Source organism: Dendrobates tinctorius, unplaced genomic scaffold (genome assembly GCF_039654945.1).
Source record: "Dendrobates tinctorius isolate UK_male_01 unplaced genomic scaffold, ASM3965494v1 ptg000150l, whole genome shotgun sequence".
In the NCBI taxonomy this organism is placed as follows: domain Eukaryota; kingdom Metazoa; phylum Chordata; class Amphibia; order Anura; family Dendrobatidae; genus Dendrobates; species Dendrobates tinctorius.
The window spans coordinates 6,816,786-6,836,988 of NW_027361817.1; the positions used below are offsets into that span (position 1 = coordinate 6,816,786).

At 47.8% G+C, this 20,203-nt stretch overlaps 1 long non-coding RNA gene across 2 annotated transcripts; it reads left to right on the forward strand.

The window, feature by feature from the left end:
• The first annotated feature begins 13,516 nt into the window (after positions 1-13,516).
• Positions 13,517-14,330, forward strand: LOC141049817 (uncharacterized). 2 transcript variants are annotated; one of them, XR_012220446.1, is made up of 4 exons: positions 13,517-13,656; positions 13,732-13,792; positions 13,869-13,952; positions 14,081-14,330. It is a non-coding gene; the product is annotated as an uncharacterized lncRNA (long non-coding RNA). The 2 variants fall into 2 exon arrangements; XR_012220445.1 differs by lacking the exon at positions 13,517-13,656 and having other exon boundaries at positions 13,663-13,792.
• The last annotated feature ends 5,873 nt before the right edge of the window (positions 14,331-20,203 follow it).

Sequence of the window (20,203 nt, forward strand, 5' to 3'; positions counted from 1 at the left end):
GAGGCCCACTGAATATGACAGCGCTATGTCACAGGCTCGATGTCGCAGGTGTGAAAAATGTCCCTAGAGGATAACGGAGATTTTGAATTTCCGCACACACTTGTGGACACTGGACACTTTTGGATTGTGTGAGGCCCACTGAATATCACAGCGCTATGTCACAGGCTCGATGTCGCACGTGTGAAAAATGTTACTAGAGGATAACGGTAATTTTGAATTTCTGCACACACTTGTGGACACTGGACACTTTTGGATTGTGTGAGGCCCACTGAATATCACAGCGCTATGTCACAGGCTCGATGTCGCAGGTGTGAAAAATGTCACTAGAGGATAACGGAGATTTTGAATTTCTGCAAACACTTGTGGACACTGGACACTTTTGTATTGGGTGAGGCCCACTGAATATCACAGCGCTATGTCACAGGCTCGATGTCGCAGGTGTGAAAAATGTCACTAGAGGATAATGGAGATTTTGAATTTCTGCACACACTTGTGGACACTGGACACTTTTGGATTGTGTGAGGCCCACTGAATATCACAGCGCTATGTCACAGGCTCGATGTCGCAGGTATGAAAAATGTCACTAGAGGATAACAGAGATTTTGAATTTCTGCACACACTTGTGGACACTGGACACTCTTGGATTGTGTGAGGCCCACTGAGTATCACATCGCTATGTCACAGGCTCGATGTCGCAGGTGTGAAAAATGTCACTAGAGGATAACAGAGATTTTGAATTTCTGCAAACACTTGTGGACACTGGACACTTTTGGATTGTGTGAGGCCCACTGAATATCACAGCGCTATGTCACAGGCTCGATGTCGCAGGTGTGAAAAATGTCACTAGAGGATAATGGAGATTTTGAATTTCTGCACACACTTATGGACACTGGACACTTTTGGATTGTGTGAGGCCCACTGAATATCACAGCGCTATGTCACAGGCTCGATGTCACAGGTATGAAAAATGTCACTAGAGGATGACGGAGATTTTGAATTTCTGCACACACTTGTGGACACTGGACACTTTTGGATTGTGTGAGGCCCACTGAGTATCACATCGCTATGTCACAGGCTCGATGTCGCAGGTGTGAAAAATGTCACTAGAGGATAACGGAGATTTTGAATTTCAGCACACACTTGTGGACACTGGACACTTTTGGATTGTGTGAGGCCCACTGAATATCACAGCGCTATGTCACAGGCTCGATGTCGCAGGTGTGAAAAATGTCACTAGAGGATAATGGAGATTTTGAATTTCTGCACACACTTGTGGACACTGGACACTTTTGGATTGTGTGAGGCCCACTGAATATCACAGCGCTATGTCACAGGCTCGATGTCGCAGGTATGAAAAATGTCACTAGAGGATAACAGAGATTTTGAATTTCTGCACACACTTGTGGACACTGGACACTTTTGGATTGTGTGAGGCCCACTGAGTATCACATCGCTATGTCACAGGCTCGATGTCGCAGGTGTGAAAAATGTCACTAGAGGATAACAGAGATTTTGAATTTCTGCAAACACTTGTGGACACTGGACACTTTTGGATTGTGTGAGGCCCACTGAATATCACAGCGCTATGTCACAGGCTCGATGTCGCAGGTGTTAAAAATGTCACTAGAGGATAACAGAGATTTTGAATTTCTGCAAACACTTGTGGACACTGGACACTTTTGGATTGTGTGAGGCCCACTGAATATCACAGCGCTATGTCACAGGCTCGATGTCGCAGGTGTGAAAAATGTCACTAGAGGATAACAGAGATTTTGAATTTCTGCACACACTTGTGGACACTGGACACTTTTGGATTGTGTGAGGCCCACTGAATATCACAGCGCTATGTCACAGGCTCGATGTCGCAGGTGTGAAAAATGTCCCTAGAGGATAACGGAGATTTTGAATTTCTGCACACAATTGTGGACACTGGACACTTTTGGATTGTGTGAGGCCCACTGAATATCACAGCGCTATGTCACAGGCTCGATGTCGCAGGTGTGAAAAATGTCACTAGAGAATAACGGAGATTTTGAATTTCTGCACAGACTTGTGGACACTGGACACTTTTGGATTGTGTGAGGCCCACTGAATATCACAGCGCTATGTCACAGGCTCGATGTCGCAGGTGTGAAAAATGTCACTAGAAGATAACAGAGATTTTGAATTTCTGCAAACACTTGTGGACATTGGACATTTTTGGATTGTGTGAGGCCCACTGAATATCACAGCGCTATGTCACAGGCTCGATGTCGCAGGTGTGAAAAATGTCACTAGAGGATAACAGAGATTTTGAATTTCTGCACACACTTGTGGACACTGGACACTTTTGGATTGTGTGAGGCCCACTGAATATCACAGCGCTATGTCACAGGCTCGATGTCGCAGGTGTGAAAAATGTCACTAGAGAATAACGGAGATTTTGAATTTCTGCACAGACTTGTGGACACTGGACACTTTTGGATTGTGTGAGGCCCACTGAATATCACAGCGCTATGTCACAGGCTCGATGTCGCAGGTGTGAAAAATGTCACTAGAGGATAACGGAGATTTTGAATTTCTGCACACACTTGTGGACACTGGACACTTTTGGATTGTGTGAGGCCCACTGAATATCACAGCGCTATGTCACAGGCTTAATGTTGCAGGTGTGAAAAATGTGACTAGAGGATAACGGAGATTTTGAATTTCAGCACACACTTGTGTTATGCGGGGCTTAGGTCAAAGGAGGCTGAAATACCCGGGGCCCCTGCAGAGTCCCTTCAACTAGTGCAAACCCTGTCTGACCCTCAACCCAGGGTTTTTGCTAATGGTGCAAATGCATGAGCCTCCAACCTTTCCTTATCTCCTGCTCAGCCCTAAGCTGAACCCTCCACCCTCCACCCAGTGAGTCGTCAAACCACCAAAGTCCACACAGTAATGACAGCCAGGGAGAACTTAAACCACACCGCGCCGCAAACACACAGGACAATACTGTAATGTGAACAGGGCAAAACAAAACACAAATATAGGAAGGCGAAAAGGTAACAACGGATCATACGCCACCAGATACGAATTTCTCTCTCCAACACCTCCTCTCCAGACCGGAACCATTTGGCATAAAACACAAGCTATAATCGGCGACGCCCACAGGCCAGCACGACTATTTAAAGACCGTGGGCATGACCAAACATCCCACCTGATTTCCAGCTAGATTAACCCCCGATAACCTGAGTAAAATCAAGCCGGCGCCACTGAGGCTATAGTGGACGGAGATGGAACTACCACTGCCTGCCGGACGCTGTGGTGTGAATAGCGTCCGACATGACAGTACCCCATCTTCTACGAGGGACCCCAGGGCCCTCAAGACTCATAGGACCCGGCTTGTCCGGATGACGGCGGTGAAACGAACTGACCAGCCGATCCACATGTATGTCCGAGGCTGGTACTCAAGACCTCTCCTCCGGACCATACCCCCGCCAGTGTACCAAATACTGAAGAGAACGTCATAGTACTCGAGAGTCCACCACCTTGGAGACTTCAAACTCTAAATCGCCATCCACCATGACTGGAGGTGGCATTGGCGTCGTGTCCACAGAGCCTACCACCTTTTTCAATAAAGCCCTGTGAAACACATTGTGTATCTTGTATACCGCAGGAAGTTCCAACCGATAAGCAACCGGATTAATGATGGCAGCAATCTTAAAAGGGCCAATAAACCTTGGACCCAATTTCAATGATGGAATTTTGAGTTTTATGTTTTTAGTAGCTAACCACACCCAATCACCCACACACAGGTCCGGACCTGGCACGCGTCTAGCGTCATCCACACGTTTGTACCTTGCACTCATGCTCAGCAATCACTGTTTCACACTCCTCCAGACCGAAGATAGTTGAACTCCTAACCGGTCCTCCTCCGGGACGCCCCCAGAGCCACCCTGACGCAAGGTACAAACTTGAGGATGGTGCCCATAAACACAAAAGAACGGAGACTCTCCCGATGAGTCTTGGCGGTGATTATTTAATCATAGCCACATTAAGGATAAGCAACCCATAAACACTAATGTATACAATAAAGTAAAGGGTTTAGGGAACATGTGGACAATCGCAAAAACATAACCATAGACACAGAAAAGAAAAGCGATCAAAAAAGGTCCAAAGAACTAGATAATTCAAAAGATAAAACATTGAATCTTTATTGAAATATGACCAAGGTACAGGGAAAGTGAAAACAAGTCAAACATGACCATGGTAGCACAAGAGCGACAAAGTGGGGCATACATTGGGCTTATGGACAGTGTAGGGGAAAGCAAATTGCTTAGGCATTGTTATGTTGGCAACATTGAAAATATAGCACCCATCCCCAAAATACACATATTATAAATACCACCCAACAGGATATATTAATATAAAGACACTAAGTCAAGGTATACACATCTTTACCTGTTGGAATGGGATATGGAGGTCCACCCAGGTGTGACCCCCCCCAACGCACGTTTCGGCAACTGGCCTTTCTCAATTCCCCAATTGTGAGCAAAAAGCTTTCCAAAACTTCGCCACAAACTGGGTCCCCCTATCAGACAGTATGTCCGACGGGACTCTGTGTAGTCTGACCACCTCCTGCACAAAAACCTGAGCCAACGTCTTCGCGTTGGGCAAGGAAGGCAACGACACAAAATGCACCATCTTCGAAAATCGATCAACCACCACCAGGATGACCGTGTTCCCCGCCGAGGCAGGCAAGTCCGTGATAAAGTCCATGGAGATTTCTGTCCATGGCCTACTAGGTACCCCCAGAGGCTGTAGAGTGCCAGCAGGACGGGTTCTGGGCGACTTGGCCCTGGCGCACGTGATGCAAGCTGCCACGTACGAGACCACGTCCTGCCGGATTTTTGGCCACCAGAAGGGGCGCGATACCAGCTCCAAGGTGCCCCTAACCCCTTGATGACCAGCCAGGACAGAGTCGTGGTGTTCCCCCAACACCTTAAGACAAAGATGAAGGGGTACGAATGACTTATTAGCGGGAAGTCCTGGTGGTACCTCCTCCTGGGCCTTGGCAATCTCCGCCTCTACCTCAGTCGTGAGAGCCGAAACCACTACACCTTCCTGGAGGATGGGTACCGGATCTTCCCGAGGTTCTCCCCCCGGAAAACACCTGGACAAGGCATCCGCCTTGGTGTTTTTAGCCCCAGGACGGTAAGTCACCAGAAAGTTAAAACATGTAAAAAACAATGCCCAGCGAGCCTGCCTGGGAGACAGACGTTTGGCCGACTCCAGATAGAGCAGGTTTTTATGGTCGGTGATGACTGTGACCTGGTGGGCCGCCCCCTCCAGGAAGTGTCGCCATTCCTCAAAAGCCAATTTGATGGCCAACAACTCCCTGTTGCCGATGTCGTAATTCCGTTCGGCAGGCGACAGCTTCTTGGAGAAGTAGGCGTATGGACGCATATTGCTCAAGGACAAGTCCTGTGACAGTACTGCCCCCACTCCCACCTCAGACGTATCGACCTCCACCGTAAAAGGTTTAGATACGTCCGGTTGCACCAGAATGGGGGCTGAAGCAAAACGGTTTTTCAGAAGCTCAAATGCACGCACCCCATCCTCAGACCAGATAGCGAGATTGGTACCTTTTTTCGTCATGTCCGTGAGCGGTTTGGCTATAGTAGAAAAATTCTTAATAAACTTTCTATAATAAAAAATGAAAAATATATTACACCTGCGCTGGCTGACTGAATCCTGCAATGACCACCTAAGTAGGTCATAAATGAGTAGTGTACTTACTTCCTGTAAACTGTGGGGCTGCAGATGAATCCAGCGTGTGCCATATATGAAAATGGCTGTACCCCGATGGAAACCGGAGACGCAGCACCAAGGAGGCGTCCCTCCTGTAGACGGTGGTGCAGGAGCGTAACTTCAGCTGACAGCCGCTGGACACGCTGAAAAGATGGCGGCGCGCTCCGGCCGAGAGGCGCCGCCGGCGTGCAGCGGCAAGGAGGGAGGAGAACCAGGTGACGTCACCGAGGAAAAAGAAGGAAGGGGGTGCGTACAGGCCAAACTAGAAGCCAACGCGTTTCTAAGGTCTACGGACCTTCTTCATCAGGGCCCTGACGCTCCTGCACCACCGTCTACAGGAGGGACGCCTCCTTGGTGCTGCGTCTCCGGTTTCCATCGGGGTACAGCCATTTTCATATATGGCACACGCTGGATTCATCTGCAGCCTCACAGTTTACAGGAAGTAAGTACACTACTCATTTATGACCTACTTAGGTGGTCATTGCAGGATTCAGTCAGCCAGCGCAGGTGTAATATATTTTTCATTTTTTGTCATTTATTTTCCCTTGGGTGTGCACAGACCCTGGGTATTCGCCAGCAGTGGCTGTATTGCATATATCCACCATTATCTGTATCAGGTAGCGCCGGTGTATATTTGTTATTCAACTTTCTATAATAGTTGGCAAACCCAAGGAACCGCTGGAGCACTTTTAGATTATCAGGCCATTCCCATCGCAGCACCGCTTGCGCCTTCGCGGCGTCCATTTTAAACCCTGCGGCGGACACAATATATCCCAAAAAAGGCAACTCCTGAACAAAAAATACGCATTTTTCAAGCTTAGCATAGAGCTTATTCTCACGGAGCAACTGTAACACCTGCCTGACATGCTCTAAATGAGTGTCCCGGTCGCTCAAATAAATGAGGATATCATCCAGGTACACAATCACAAATTTCCCCAGCACATGAGCGTATACATCATTTATGAAATGTTGGAAAAGAGCAGGCACGGTTGTCAACCCAAATGGCATAACTAGGCTTTCAAAATGACCCTCATGGGTATTAAACGCCGTCTTCCACTCATCCCCCTGACAGACCCTTATGAGGTTATATGCCCCCCTGAGGTCAAGTTTGGAAAACCACTTCGCACCAGCCACCTGGTTGAACAAATCAGGGATCAGAGGCATCGGGTAGGGATCATGGACCGTAATCTGGTTTAACTCCCGGAAATCCAGACACGGGCGTAACCCCCCATCTTTTTTCTTAATGAGGAAAAACCCCGCTGCTACAGGTGAGGATGAAGGCCGGATGTGCCCTTTACTTAGACTCTCCGCGATGTAGTATTTCTCTCCGGACCAGAAATACTAAACATCCTCGCCTTTGGCAATTTGGCCCCGGGTTTTAACCTAATCTCACAGTCATAGGTTCGATGTGGAGGTAGTTCTGAGCAACCCCTCTCAGAGAATACGTCCGCAAAATCCAGCAATGCCTCCGGAAGGCTGGACTTCATGGCGGACACACACACATGTGGCCAAGCAATTTTCCTGGCAGAAACCACTCCACTGGACTATGTCCTGGGTTCTCCAGTCAATCACCGGGTTGTGCTTGGACAACCATGGGAAACCCAGGACCATTTGTGCTGGGAGATTATTGAGTACCCTACTTGTAACCCACTCAGAATGTAGGACCCCAATGTTGAGTTTAACCTCAGCTGCAAACTCAGTAATCTCCCCCTGTGGGAGGGGAGCGGCATTCATGGTAACCACGCGAATAGGATGAGGGAGTTTTTCGATCCTAAAACCTGCCGTGCGTGCAAACTCCTCATCCATGAGATTGGTGGTGGAACCGCTATCCACAAACACTGATATGGGTAGCTCTCTGCCCGCAATAATAACCCTGGCAGGGAGCATACATTGAGATACCATCATGGAGGATATGCATACGCTCAGTTGGGCCTCCTCCATACCCTCTGAGCTTACCAGTTTTCCGCCGGTGCGACTTTCTTTGGTAGCACAGGACAAGCATTTACATAATGATCTCTTTTACCACAGTAAAAACATGCTCCATGCTTCCTGAACCCGGGAACGCGACGCTGCACATGTGATACCCCAGCGATTTGCATAGGTTCCGTGGGCTCACCTGCAGCAACCACACTTGCACCCCTGCTTTCCCCCAGGGGCAGCGTCTCCTGCGCCCCTTGACGCAAACGGCGATCAATACGAATAACCAAACTCATGGCAGACTCTAACGATGCTGGAGTCTCATACATCAGGAGGGCCTGTTTAACTCTTTCTGATACCCCATGAATAAACTGACTCCGCAGCGCTGGGTCATTCCACTGTGTGTCTACTGCCCAACGGCGAAATTCTGAACAATAGTATTCCGCCATACGTTCCCCCTGACGGAGGGCGCAGATTTTAGATTCCGCCAGAGCCAATCTGTTGGGATCATCATAAATGAGCCCGAGTGCTGAAAAAACATTCTCAACCGAATGAAACGTAGCAGAGTCGGCTGGTAAGGAAAACGCCCATGCTTGAGGGTCCCCACTCAGTAATGATAACACCAGACCCACCCGCTGAGCCTCATTACCTGAGGAGACCGGGCGCATGCGAAAGTATAACTTGCAGGCCTCCTGAAAGATGACAAATTTGCTGCGTTCCCCAGAAAATCGTTCAGGCAGCGGAATCTTTGGCTCTGCACCTGCACCTGCAGAAGCCGCTTGCACATTAGCTACAACCAGGCCCTGCTGCTGATCTGCCCCCTTCAACTCGGTGACCTGTAAGGACAGCGCCGCCAACTGGCGGTTTATGGAAGTCATGGAATCCATGGACTACCAAAATGTTGTGGGCCGATTATAATGTTATGCGGGGCTTAGGTCAAAGGAGGCTGAAATACCCGGGGCCCCTGCGGAGTCCCTCCAACTAGGGCAAACCCTGTCTGACCCTCAACCCAGGGTTTTTGCTAATGGTGCAAATGCTGAGCCTCCAACCTTTCCTTATCTCCTGCTCAGCCCTAAGCTGAACCCTCCACCCGGTGAGTCGTCAAACCACCAAAGCCCACACAGTAATGACAGACAGGGAGAACTTAAACCACTCCGCGCCGCAAACACACAGGACAATACTGTAATGTGAACAGGGCAAAACAAAACACAAATATAGGAAGGCGAAAAGATAACAACGGATCATACGCCACCAGATACGAATTTCTCTCTCCAACACCTCTTCTCCAGACCGGAACCACTTGGCATAAAACACAAGCTATTATCGGCGACGCCCACAGGCCAGCACGACTATTTAAAGACCGTGGGCATCCTGATTTCCAACTAGATTAATCCCCGATAACCTGAGTAAAATCAAGCCGGCGCCACTGAGGCTATAGTGGACAGAGATGGAACTACCGCTGCCTGCCGGACGCTGTGGTGTGAATAGCGTCCGACATGACAACTTGTGGACACTTTTGGATTGTGTGAGGCCCAGTGAATATCACAGCGCTATGTCACAGGCAGAAATTGGCTAGTGTATGACAAACTACAAGGTGTATATAGAATTGAGCAGAATAGGAATCTCCCTAGAGTGTAGGTCTGTAAGAACGGAACAAGTCCTCGACTTATCCTTACAGAGCGACACACAGCTTCACTGTGGCCGTGATAACAGCCGTTACACGGTACTGAGAGAGGAGCGTACACGTACACGGCTGTCCGGTGTACGAAAAATTGTCAAGCTCCGTGTTTTTTAAGTATACGGACTGACACACGCTGTCTCTCTATAGTTTTGAATGTGATCAAACAGCAAATATATTTAACTGTTTGAAAGCTAGACAAAACTAGAAGGTGCAGGTCTGTAAGAACGGAACATGTCCTCGACTTATCCTTACAGAGTGACACACAGATAGCTTCACTGTTTCTGTGATAACAGCCGTTACACGGTACTGTGTGAGGAGTGTGCACCGCTGTATGGTGTGAAAAAATGCACGCTCATTACCTCACCAGGACAAAAAAAAAATAATTGGGATTGCTTTTAAAAAAGCAGTTTGCAGAGCAGTGGGTAAACAGCAATGCAGCCGTCAGGAAGCCTTAGAAGCCAGCCTAACAACCAACACCGCTGATCCAGCAAAATATAGCCTCCACTTGCACTGCACACACAGTGACTGGTGTGTTGTACAGGCAAAATCGCTAGCAGCAGAAGCAGTTTTTGGTGTCTTCTTCCCTGCCTACCGCTCCCCCTACAAAATCATCATCAGCAGCAGCTCTCCCTATTCTGAGATCAGCATGAGTAACATGGCGGTCGGCGTGCACGCCCTTTTATACCCCCTGTGACGCCCACCAAAGCAAGCCAATCACTTGCATGCCCTTCTGAAAGATGGTAGTGACCCCTGCCTATGTCATCACGTTGCCCACAGTGTCCATGGATCCTGATTGGCTGAAAAAGAGCGCAAAACAAACTTTTGAAACCCGACTTTGGCGCTTAAGTCGCCGACCTCGTGGCCGACCTTATCCTATGGTCGGGTTTCGTTTCATGAAACCCGACTTTGCCAAAAGTCGGCGACTTTTGAAATTTTTTGATCCGTTTCGCTCAACTCTACATGTGGGTTAAATTAGGGTTAGGGTGTTCCCGCATCAGAAGTACACTAAAAATATATGTTTTTTACCAGTTATTTTTGATATTTAATGCAAGTCTATAGGTAAAATCTGCACATACAGCTCAGCGTACTCCCAGGAGAGATTTAAATCGCACTGAAGGCCAGTTTATGCTCAGATAAGAAAAGCCCAGTGGGCAGGAGATTTCTATAAATCCCATCAACTTTTTGGGAACTGTTAGATGCTGCATTTTTTTGTGCTGCGAAAATAGGCAGTTTCAAAAATTCATTGTGGAAACCAAAACTAACATGTCAGTATTTGTGTCACGCTGCAGCATTGCAGGTAAATGCAGAGTAATGCAAACTCCAATAGATGGCAGCAGATTGGAGAGAGGGCTGCGATCCTGCTCAGAGCAGACCAGCAGAATTGCAGCGAGGCTACCACCAGATGGCAGCAGAATAGTCAGACAAGCCAGGTCGATACCAGTGAGTAGTGTAATATCAAGGGGAATCCCACACACAGAGTCAGAGGAGCGCAAAAATGTCAATACCGGTCTGTAGCAGAAGTGCCAGAAGGAAGGGCCAGAATCAGATCAGAGCCAAAGCACAGTCAAGTACCGGGGACTCCAAACACACAGGGACACACAGTCGGGAAAAGAAGGAAACTGTAACAACCCTGCTGGCATCACTGCATGGCCTCCCATTCCCCACTCACCAACTTTCTCACTACTCTAGTCCTTGCTCTGATTTCTGTATACTGCCAGCTCCATGCTCTGTCCCTCTTATCTCCTGTCTGCTGTGTTCATGTTTCCTGACTGTGTATATAGGGGAGCGGCGCCTGAACTTTCTGCTTCTTATGGAGTCAGGGTGCACCTGTCTAAAGTGTCCCTGACCAATTACCTAGAGCCCTCTACTATTTAGGCGTGCCCCATCCACTGGAACATTGTCGGTGCAATGTCTAGACTAAGTTAGTATCTTGCTACTGAGCCTGCCAGGTCCTCTCCTACGTATCTCCTCCTTCTCTGGAGGAATACTCCTAGCCTTGCTTAGTGTTCTCTGTCTGCCCACCAGGAGGCAGAATATCCTGGTCTCTGTGTCTCCATCCTAGCTTTGTCTTATACCTAACCCCCGCCCTCCAGGAGGCAGAATATCCTGGTCCTTGAGTCTTTGTCCCTGTACTTAGTCTGAACTCTGTCCTACCCTTGCCTCCTTGTCTTTGGCTTCTTTCCCTGCTGTGTCTTTCCCTGTGTCCTCCCTGTCTGTGCACTGCACCCTCATGGCTCCGCCTGCTCTGCACCCTCGTGGCTCCGCCTGCTCTGCACCCTCATGGCTTCGCCTGCTCCGTACTCTTGTGGATCCGCCTGCTCCGCACTCCTGCGGCTCTGCCTACTCCACACTCCTGCGGCTCTGTCTACTCCGCACTCCTGCCTGTATCTGTATCTGCACATCCTTTGTGAACAGGTCCAACCCTGTTCTCTCATACTCCATCCCCTCCTGTCTGTTACAGTACTAGCACCCGCTGTGTGAACAGGCCTCGACCTGTTCCTTCATATATCACGCCAGCCTGCCCTGTGTCTCAAGCTGTGCCCACCTGCCCTGTGTCTCAAGCCGTACCCGCCTGCCCTGTGTCTCAAGCCGTGCCCACCTGTCCTGTGTCTCAAGCCGTGCCTGCCTGCCCTGAGTCTCAAGCCGTGCCTGCCTGCTCTGTGTCTCATCCATGTCAGCCTGCCCTGTGTCTTCAAGCTGTGCCTGCCTGCCAGTGTATCAATCCATACCTGCTTGCCCTGTGTCTCAGCGGTGCCTGCTTGCCCTGTGTCTCAGCCATGCCTGCTTGCCCTGTGTCTCAGCCTGCCTGTCACTTGCACCTGTCCAAGTGACTTGTCCCCGAGTGGGATCAGCAGCCACAACCAGACACCACCCTGGAGTGGAACCTGGCAGATATGGGCAAAGTCAGCAAAAAACAGCAGGACAAATTAGGGTCTCACCAGAGCTAGCTACATATGCCGTAGGCAGGAAATATAACTGGCACTGCCTGCAGTATGCAGCGCAGAGAAATAGCAGACCCGACACCGGAACAAGGCATAGAAAGTTAACCCCTGAATGACCAGACCTGGAAAGGAGAGACAAGACCCAAAATCCGGTCTGGATCATGACAGCACTTTCCTCTCAAGGGGGGGCCACTGGACCCCCAGGTTTCCCAGGATAACGTGCATGAAAAGCCCGAACCAACCAATCAGCATGGACTGATCACGCATGGACCCAAGATGGATCCTCAGGACTGCAACCCCTCCAATGTACCAAGTAGTGAAGCGAACTGTGAACCATCCGCGAATCGACAATATGTTCAACTTCATACTCAGTTTGTCTATCCACAGAAACAGGAGGTGGAGGAGGTGGAAACTCCGCAGAGGAAGGTACGAATGATTTAAGAAGAGAACACATTGGGGATGCGAAGTGACAGAGGTAAGTGTAAATGAAAGGCAACTGGGTTTACAACCTCAATGATCTCGTAAGGACCAATAAACTCAGGACCCAGCTTAACGGAAGGAATTTTCAGACATATGTTCTTGGTAGACAACCACACTTTAACTCCTACCAGAAACTTAGGTCCTACAGATCGTCGCTTATCAGCAAAATGTTTCTGTTTGCAAAATGTTTGTTTGCCCTGAGCCACCCCAATGTTCTTCTGGACCTCCCTCCAAACCTCCCCAAACCATTGAACCGCTGAATCAGCCCCTGGACATCACAAATCCAGCCTGGAAAATTCACCAAAATGGGGGTGAAAACTGTTGCTACAGAAAAATGGAGAGGTGCCAGTGGACTGATTAACCTGATTATTTTATGTGAACTCAGCCACGGGCAAGGAGGAACACCAATCATTCTGCGAGACATGACAAGACACTGCAAAGTCTGTTCTAGCGACTAATTGGTCCTCTCCTTCTGACCGTTGGTTTCAGCATGGTAGGCAGAGGAGAAGGTCAAGCTGATACCCAATCTCTTGCAAAATGCCCTCCAAAATTTGGACACGAATTGCATCCCTCTGTTAGACACTAAATTCAGAGTCATGCCATGCAACCGCACAACGTGATCAATAAACAACTTAGGCTGGTTTCACATTTGCGTTTTTAGCACTGGCACTGGCATGCGCATGTATGCTTTTTTTTAGCGCTGCGTTTTTTTGGTGGTGTCCACTTGTTGTCCTAGTTATAATCTTCTAAAGTCAAAAAAAAAAAGTCTATATAAAGGAGGTGCCTGCCAAAACTCTGCCACTACTACACTGACAGATTGAAGAGCAGACAGTCAACCAAGAACCCATTATATCAGCGAAGAATGTGAGTATATTACATTATATGCCTTTCCTTTTAAATTATGTATGTACTAATGATTTTTATTATTTTTACATGCAGTATGTCTTCAGAATCCGAGTATTCCCCATCGCGGCAGGAATTGGCGCAAGCAGACCGTGAGGTGATTATTTTCGTGCATCTGGTAAGTATATCTGCTGCTTCTCCAAATCTCTTACGTTTTTTTCAACTTTTTTAAGACATCGTCATCATCATCTGCGGACGGGACTAGTGAGGGCGAAGAGCAGGAGCAGCGAAGCCAAGTCCCGGTGGTGATACGGAATGTAAGTATCAAATGATTTGTAATGTTCTTTATTTTTTATCTTCTATTTTTACTCTTTTTTATGTTTCTTTTTTTGTAACTTTTTATTCAATTTAAATTTGATTATTCTAATGAATGTGTTTTGTCTAGGTTCCACAACGGGATGAAGACGTCTACCTGGATAATGAGCAGCTCATCAGCCTGGTCCAGGAGCGTTCGCCGTTGTGAGACAGCCGTGACCGGCTGCACAAGGACATTGTGGTGACCCGGCGGCTATGGAATGAGGTGGCCGCAGCGTTGATGGATGGCTGGGACAGCGCCACAGCATCCTCCAAAAAGGCGTTTAGTGAGTATTTCCCTGCTCTGTATTGTGCCGCAGTGACTGTTGTCCTTGACGGCACTGTTGGGTTTCGTGCTAGGTGTATTCTAGCAGGAAACCCAACAGTGTCATCGGGGTCTACAGTGACTGCTTTGAGTATTGTATTGCTACATTGTGCCGCAGTGACTGTTGTCCTTGACGGCACTGTTGGGTTTCGTGCTAGGCATATTCTAGCAGGAAACCCAACAACCCAACAGTGTCATCGGGGTCTACAGTGACTGCTTTGAGTATTGTATTGCTACATTGTGCCGCAGTGACTGTTGTCCTTGACGGCACTGTTGGGTTTCGTGCTAGGTGTATTCTAGCAGGAAACCCAACAGTGTCATCGGGGTCTACAGTGACTGCTTTGAGTATTGTATTGCTACATTGTGCCGCAGTGACTGTTGTCCTTGACGGCACTGTTGGGTTTCGTGCTAGGCATATTCTAGCAGGAAACCCAACAGTGTCATCGGGGTCTACAGTGACTGCTTTGAGTATTGTATTGCTACATTGTGCCGCAGTGACTGTTGTCCTTGACAGCACTGTTGGGTTTCGTGCTAGGTGTATTCTAGCAGGAAACCCAACAGTGTCATCGGGGTCTACAGTGACTGCTTTGAGTATTGTATTGCTACATTGTGCCGCAGTGACTGTTGTCCTTGACGGCACTGTTGGGTTTTGTGCTAGGCATATTCTAGCAGGAAACCCAACAGTGTCATCGGGGTCTACAGTGACTGCTTTGAGTATTGTATTGCTACATTGTGCCGCAGTGACTGTTGTCCTTGACGGCACTGTTGGGTTTCGTGCTAGGCATATTCTAGCAGGAAACCCAACAGTGTCATCGGGGTCTACAGTGACTGCTTTGAGTATTGTATTGCTACATTGTGCCGCAGTGACTGTTGTCCTTGACGGCACTGTTGGGTTTCGTGCTAGGTGTATTCTAGCAGGAAACCCAACAGTGTCATCGGGGTCTACAGTGACTGCTTTGAGTATTGTATTGCTACATTGTGCCGCAGTGACTGTTGTCCTTGACGGCACTGTTGGGTTTCGTGCTAGGTGTATTCTAGCAGGAAACCCAACAGTGTCATCGGGGTCTACAGTGACTGCTTTGAGTATTGTATTGCTACATTGTGCCGCAGTGACTGTTGTCCTTGACGGCACTGTTGGGTTTCGTGCTAGGTGTATTCTAGCAGGAAACCCAACAGTGTCATCGGGGTCTACAGTGACTGCTTTGAGTATTGTATTGCTACATTGTGCCGCAGTGACTGTTGTCCTTGACGGCACTGTTTTTTTTTTATCAACAGTGGACAAAGTCCGAACACGTTGGCGTTCGATCAAGGACCGCTTCAACAGTGATGTTCGTGCTGAGGGCCAGGTTCGCAGTGGATCTGCGTCAAGGACCAGAACTAGATACCGTCACTATCACGCGTTGCAGTTCCTAAGACCGGTCCTTGCCACGAGATCGTAAGTATTATAAATTTTGGGTTTTTATTTTTATTAATCTGTGTTTTTCTAATCCACAGCTGATGCTTCTTGTAAAGGCATGGTAGTAATGATTTTCCTTTCTTCCACAGCACCTGGAGCAGCACCCTGCAACCTGGCCCTGGAGCGGTCCTTCCTCGGACGTCCTCTGACCCGTCCCAGCCATCCGACAGCCAGGAAGCACCTTGCAGGTCAACCACACACACAGCTGGTGACCAGGAAGCTGGGCCATCAGGTGTTCCCCTGTCCCAGGTCTCTGCCACTGGTTATGCGGGCACTACCCGCCAGCGGCAGAGGGCCTTGGACAGGAATGTCTTGCCCGAGTTTATGCATTTGAGCGAGACATTTAATTCCAGCCTCAAGTCACTGTCCGACAGAGTTGAAAGCGGTTTTGCACTGATGGAACGTGGTTTTAACCACTTTGAACACCGCTTCAATTCTGTAGAACAGCGCCTTGACCGTCTGGAGGCCGACCTCAACAGACCAGCACACCATTTTTTTAGTAAGATTGAAAAGGGCATGGCGGAACACCTTAGTCCTGAGCAACAGCTGAATGTGCTGCAGGCCTGCAACAATGCTTTCTTGCAGGCTATGCAGCATAATCGGTACGGTCAGCAGTCAGTGGTGTCCTTTCCACCTGTGCCACCATTGACTCGCTTCACCTCACTACCGACTTGTGCTGCATACCACTGCACGGACACCTCTATTCAAAGCCAGGACACCCACCGTTACACCACCACAAGTCTGAGTGCAGCTGGTCACTTCACCGACACCACTATGGCAAGCGCTGCTCCTGTCTGGAGCACCACCGCCACTCCCATGCATGCGTGGAGCTCAGCCACCACTAGGCAAACATGGAACAGCTCTGCCGCTACAACAACATGTAGTAGCCCTGCCACCACCACTCTGCAAACCTGGACCATCACTGCCGCCACCAGTCCTCCTGCAAGGACGAGCACTGCCAACGAAGAGCAGCAGCAGCAGCCACCTCAGCAGCAGCAGCCACCTCAGCAGCAGCCACCGCAGCAGCAGCCACCTCAGCAGCAGCAGCAGCCACCTCAGCAGCAGCAGCAACCACCTCAGCAGCAGCAGCCACCTCAGCAGCAGCCGCCACCTCAGCAGCAGCAGTCGCCACCTCAGCAGCAGCAGCCGCCACCTCAGCAGCAGCAGCAGCCATACCAGCAGACGGGGGACCTACATTCAATATTTGCCCCTAGTTCAAGGCGAAATCTATCAAGGCGGGCATTGGGCCAAAGTCGGTCCAGGCACACAAGCCTACGGCGACATGCCATTACAACTAATGTACCTGAACAGATTTCCTCTCCTCCAAGTGTTCCTAGTTTAATTCCCTTAACTGGACTACCTTCCCCCACAAGTTTTGTTGCCCCTTCCCCTCAAACACCGTCTTCAACTGCAAGTGTTGCATATTCCCTGCACACCCCCAAATTGAAACCATCTGCCCCCAAACGCCGGAAAAAATAATTTTTTGGTTTATTTTTGTGATAAAAAATAAATTTACATTTGTGGTTCACCATTACTAAGTGTCATTAATGTTGTTTGCGCCGCTCACACACACTGATGGGTAAATACATGTTAAAAACCAACCCAAGGCCTAGTATAGTCATATGTGAAATAACACGGACTAGTATAGTCATACCAAGGCCTAGTGTAATAACTCGAGTTTTACCAACTTGGATCTGGTTTCATGAAAAACAAACTGTTGAAACTTGTCTTAAAAATAAGTTTCTTTCTAGTTTCACCAGTTTGTTTTTTGTGAAACAAGATGCTAGTTGTTAAAAATCGAGTTATTACAGTAGGCCTTGGTATGACTATACTAGGCCGTGGTATTTCACATATTACTATACTACTAGCCCCAAGGCCTACTATACTCATATTTGAAATACCACGGCCTAGTATAGTCATTACAAGGCCTAGTGTAATAACTCTAGTTTCACCAACTAGAATCTGGTTTCATGAAAAACAAACTGTTGAAACTTGTCAAGTTTCACCAGTTTGTTTTTCGTGAAACAAGATCCTAGTTGGTAAAATTCGAGTAGGCCTTGGTATGACTATACTAGGCTGTGGTATTTCACATATTACTATACTACAAGCCCCAAGGCCTACTATACTCATATTTGAAATACCACGGCCTAGTGTAGTCATTACAAGGCCTAGTGTAATAACTCTAGTTTTACCAACTAGAATCTGGTTTCATGAAAAACAAACTGTTGAAACTTGTCAAGTTTCACCCGTTTGTTTTTCGTGAAACAAGATCCTAGTTGGCAAAAATCGAGTAGGCCTTGTTATGACTATACTAGGCCGTGGTATTTCACATATGACTATACTAGTAGGCCCAAGGCCTACTATACTCATATTTGAAATACCACGGCCTAGTATAGTCATTCCAAGGCCTAGTGTAATAACTTGTAAGTTGGAATGGAGCAGATTACATTCATCCACTCAATGCTGACTTGTATTCCCCATGGACTTTCATTGGGGTTGGGTTTTGAGGGTTGTGTTTTGAGAAAATCACATACTTTGTTTTCAACTAGTTGCACAATTTTCTCTTGAAAAAAAATGGTTTCCTGATTCATGGCCTGCAGCTTTGCTCATTCCAATATATTTCACGCAGACTAGCAATGCTGCATTTTAACTCATATGTGTATTTACCTGCCCAGGTGTGTGAACATCAAAAAATTCAGTTATACATGGGAAGTTTTTTATTTAATTGGAGTTTAAAAAATATAGTGCACTCAGTAATGGTATCAAATAAGGTTTTTTATTACCATAAACAAACAAAAACATTACACCATTTCATCTTGCCAGTGCACCCGTCCTACATCAGAAATAAAGTAGGCCGCAAATTGGTCCCTCATTTGGCCAACTTCAACGGATGACCTGAGAGTGTGCTGAGTGAATTCAGGCAATGGGTTAGGAGCATCATCATCCAGTTCAAAGGTCGGGTGCTCTTTAGCCATCACAAAGTTATGTAGAACCACACAGGCCTTCACCACCTCATCGACTGTTTCAAGTTTAAGATTAATGGCTGTGCCCAGAATTCGCCATCTGGAAACAAGAATCCCAAAAGCACACTCGACAGTTCTTCTGGCCCTGGTCAGCCTGTAATTAAATATTTTTTTGGTGTGGTCCAAGTCCCGGCTGGAGTAGGGTTTCAGTAAGTTTCCGCACATTTGAAAAGCCTCATCGCCAACCATTACAAAGGGCAGTGGCGGAGCTTCGGTGTGAGGAAGAGGCCGTGGCATAGGGAAATTAAATTGGTTGCCATACAACCTCCGGCCCATGTCTGAGTTTTTAAAAGCCTGTGAGTCATTACCACGGCCAAATGCTCCAATGTCCACTGCTACAAACATACATCCGGCATCCGCAATCGCAATGAGTACTATTGAAAAGTACTTTTTGTAATTATAGTACTCAGATCCCGTTCTTTGGGGTTTGATGATCCGTATGTGTTTACCATCAACAGCTCCCAAACAGTTGGGAAAATTGCATACTGTCCAGAATTTGTCAGCAATTTCCATCCACTTTTCAGCGGTGGGCAAGGGCATAAATTCTGGGCAAAGAACATTCCAGAGAGCCCGGCAGGTGTCAGCAACAATTCCAGACAAGGTAGAGATTCCAATACGGTACTGGAAGTGTAGTGAAAATAGGGTTTCTCCAGTCGCCAGGAATCTGTGAACAGACAAAGAAGTAAAATTAATATTTATGTATATTATTTTAAAAAACTATAAAATAAAATATTAGTACATTCACGAAAACTAATTACCCAAGGTTTTGAATACTAAATTTAAAAAAAACCCATCAGACCGCACCCCTTGGTTTTTAAAACATACCGTAATGTCACCAGTAGCCGTTCCTCAGGAGGAATCGCACGACGGAGCTGTGTGTCCTGTCTCCGGATGGATTGTTGGACACGAGCAAGCAAATCCATGAAACTTTCGTGGGACATCCTGATATAATCTGTAAATTTCTCCGGGTTTGCCTGTAGCTCGCTGTAGAGGGTGTGGTATGCCCCACGGCTCTCCCGGAGTTCAACAATCGGATGTATCCACATACGCCGCCGTCTTCGCTGCCTCTCTCTCTTCCTTTGTTCATGGCAAGCAACTGCATACGCCTGAGCCATCGCGATGTCCAAATCCAAGTTGAAGTGAAAACTCTTCCAGCGCAGATCCATGGTCACGAGAAGAATCAAGCAACTGTGAAGAATACTGTAGACAGGGTCTATATATTAACATACCACACCCACAATGAAGTCCCATTGGTCTTGTGTGTTGTTGAATGGTTGTTTTTTCATTTTTGTGGGGTTTTTCCAAAATCTGTAAAAAAACGCTAACGCACAAAAAACGCATACAAACGCGCAAAAACGCTGCGTTTTTTTCCTGCATGCGCATAAAAATGCTTGAAAAAAACGCAGCGTT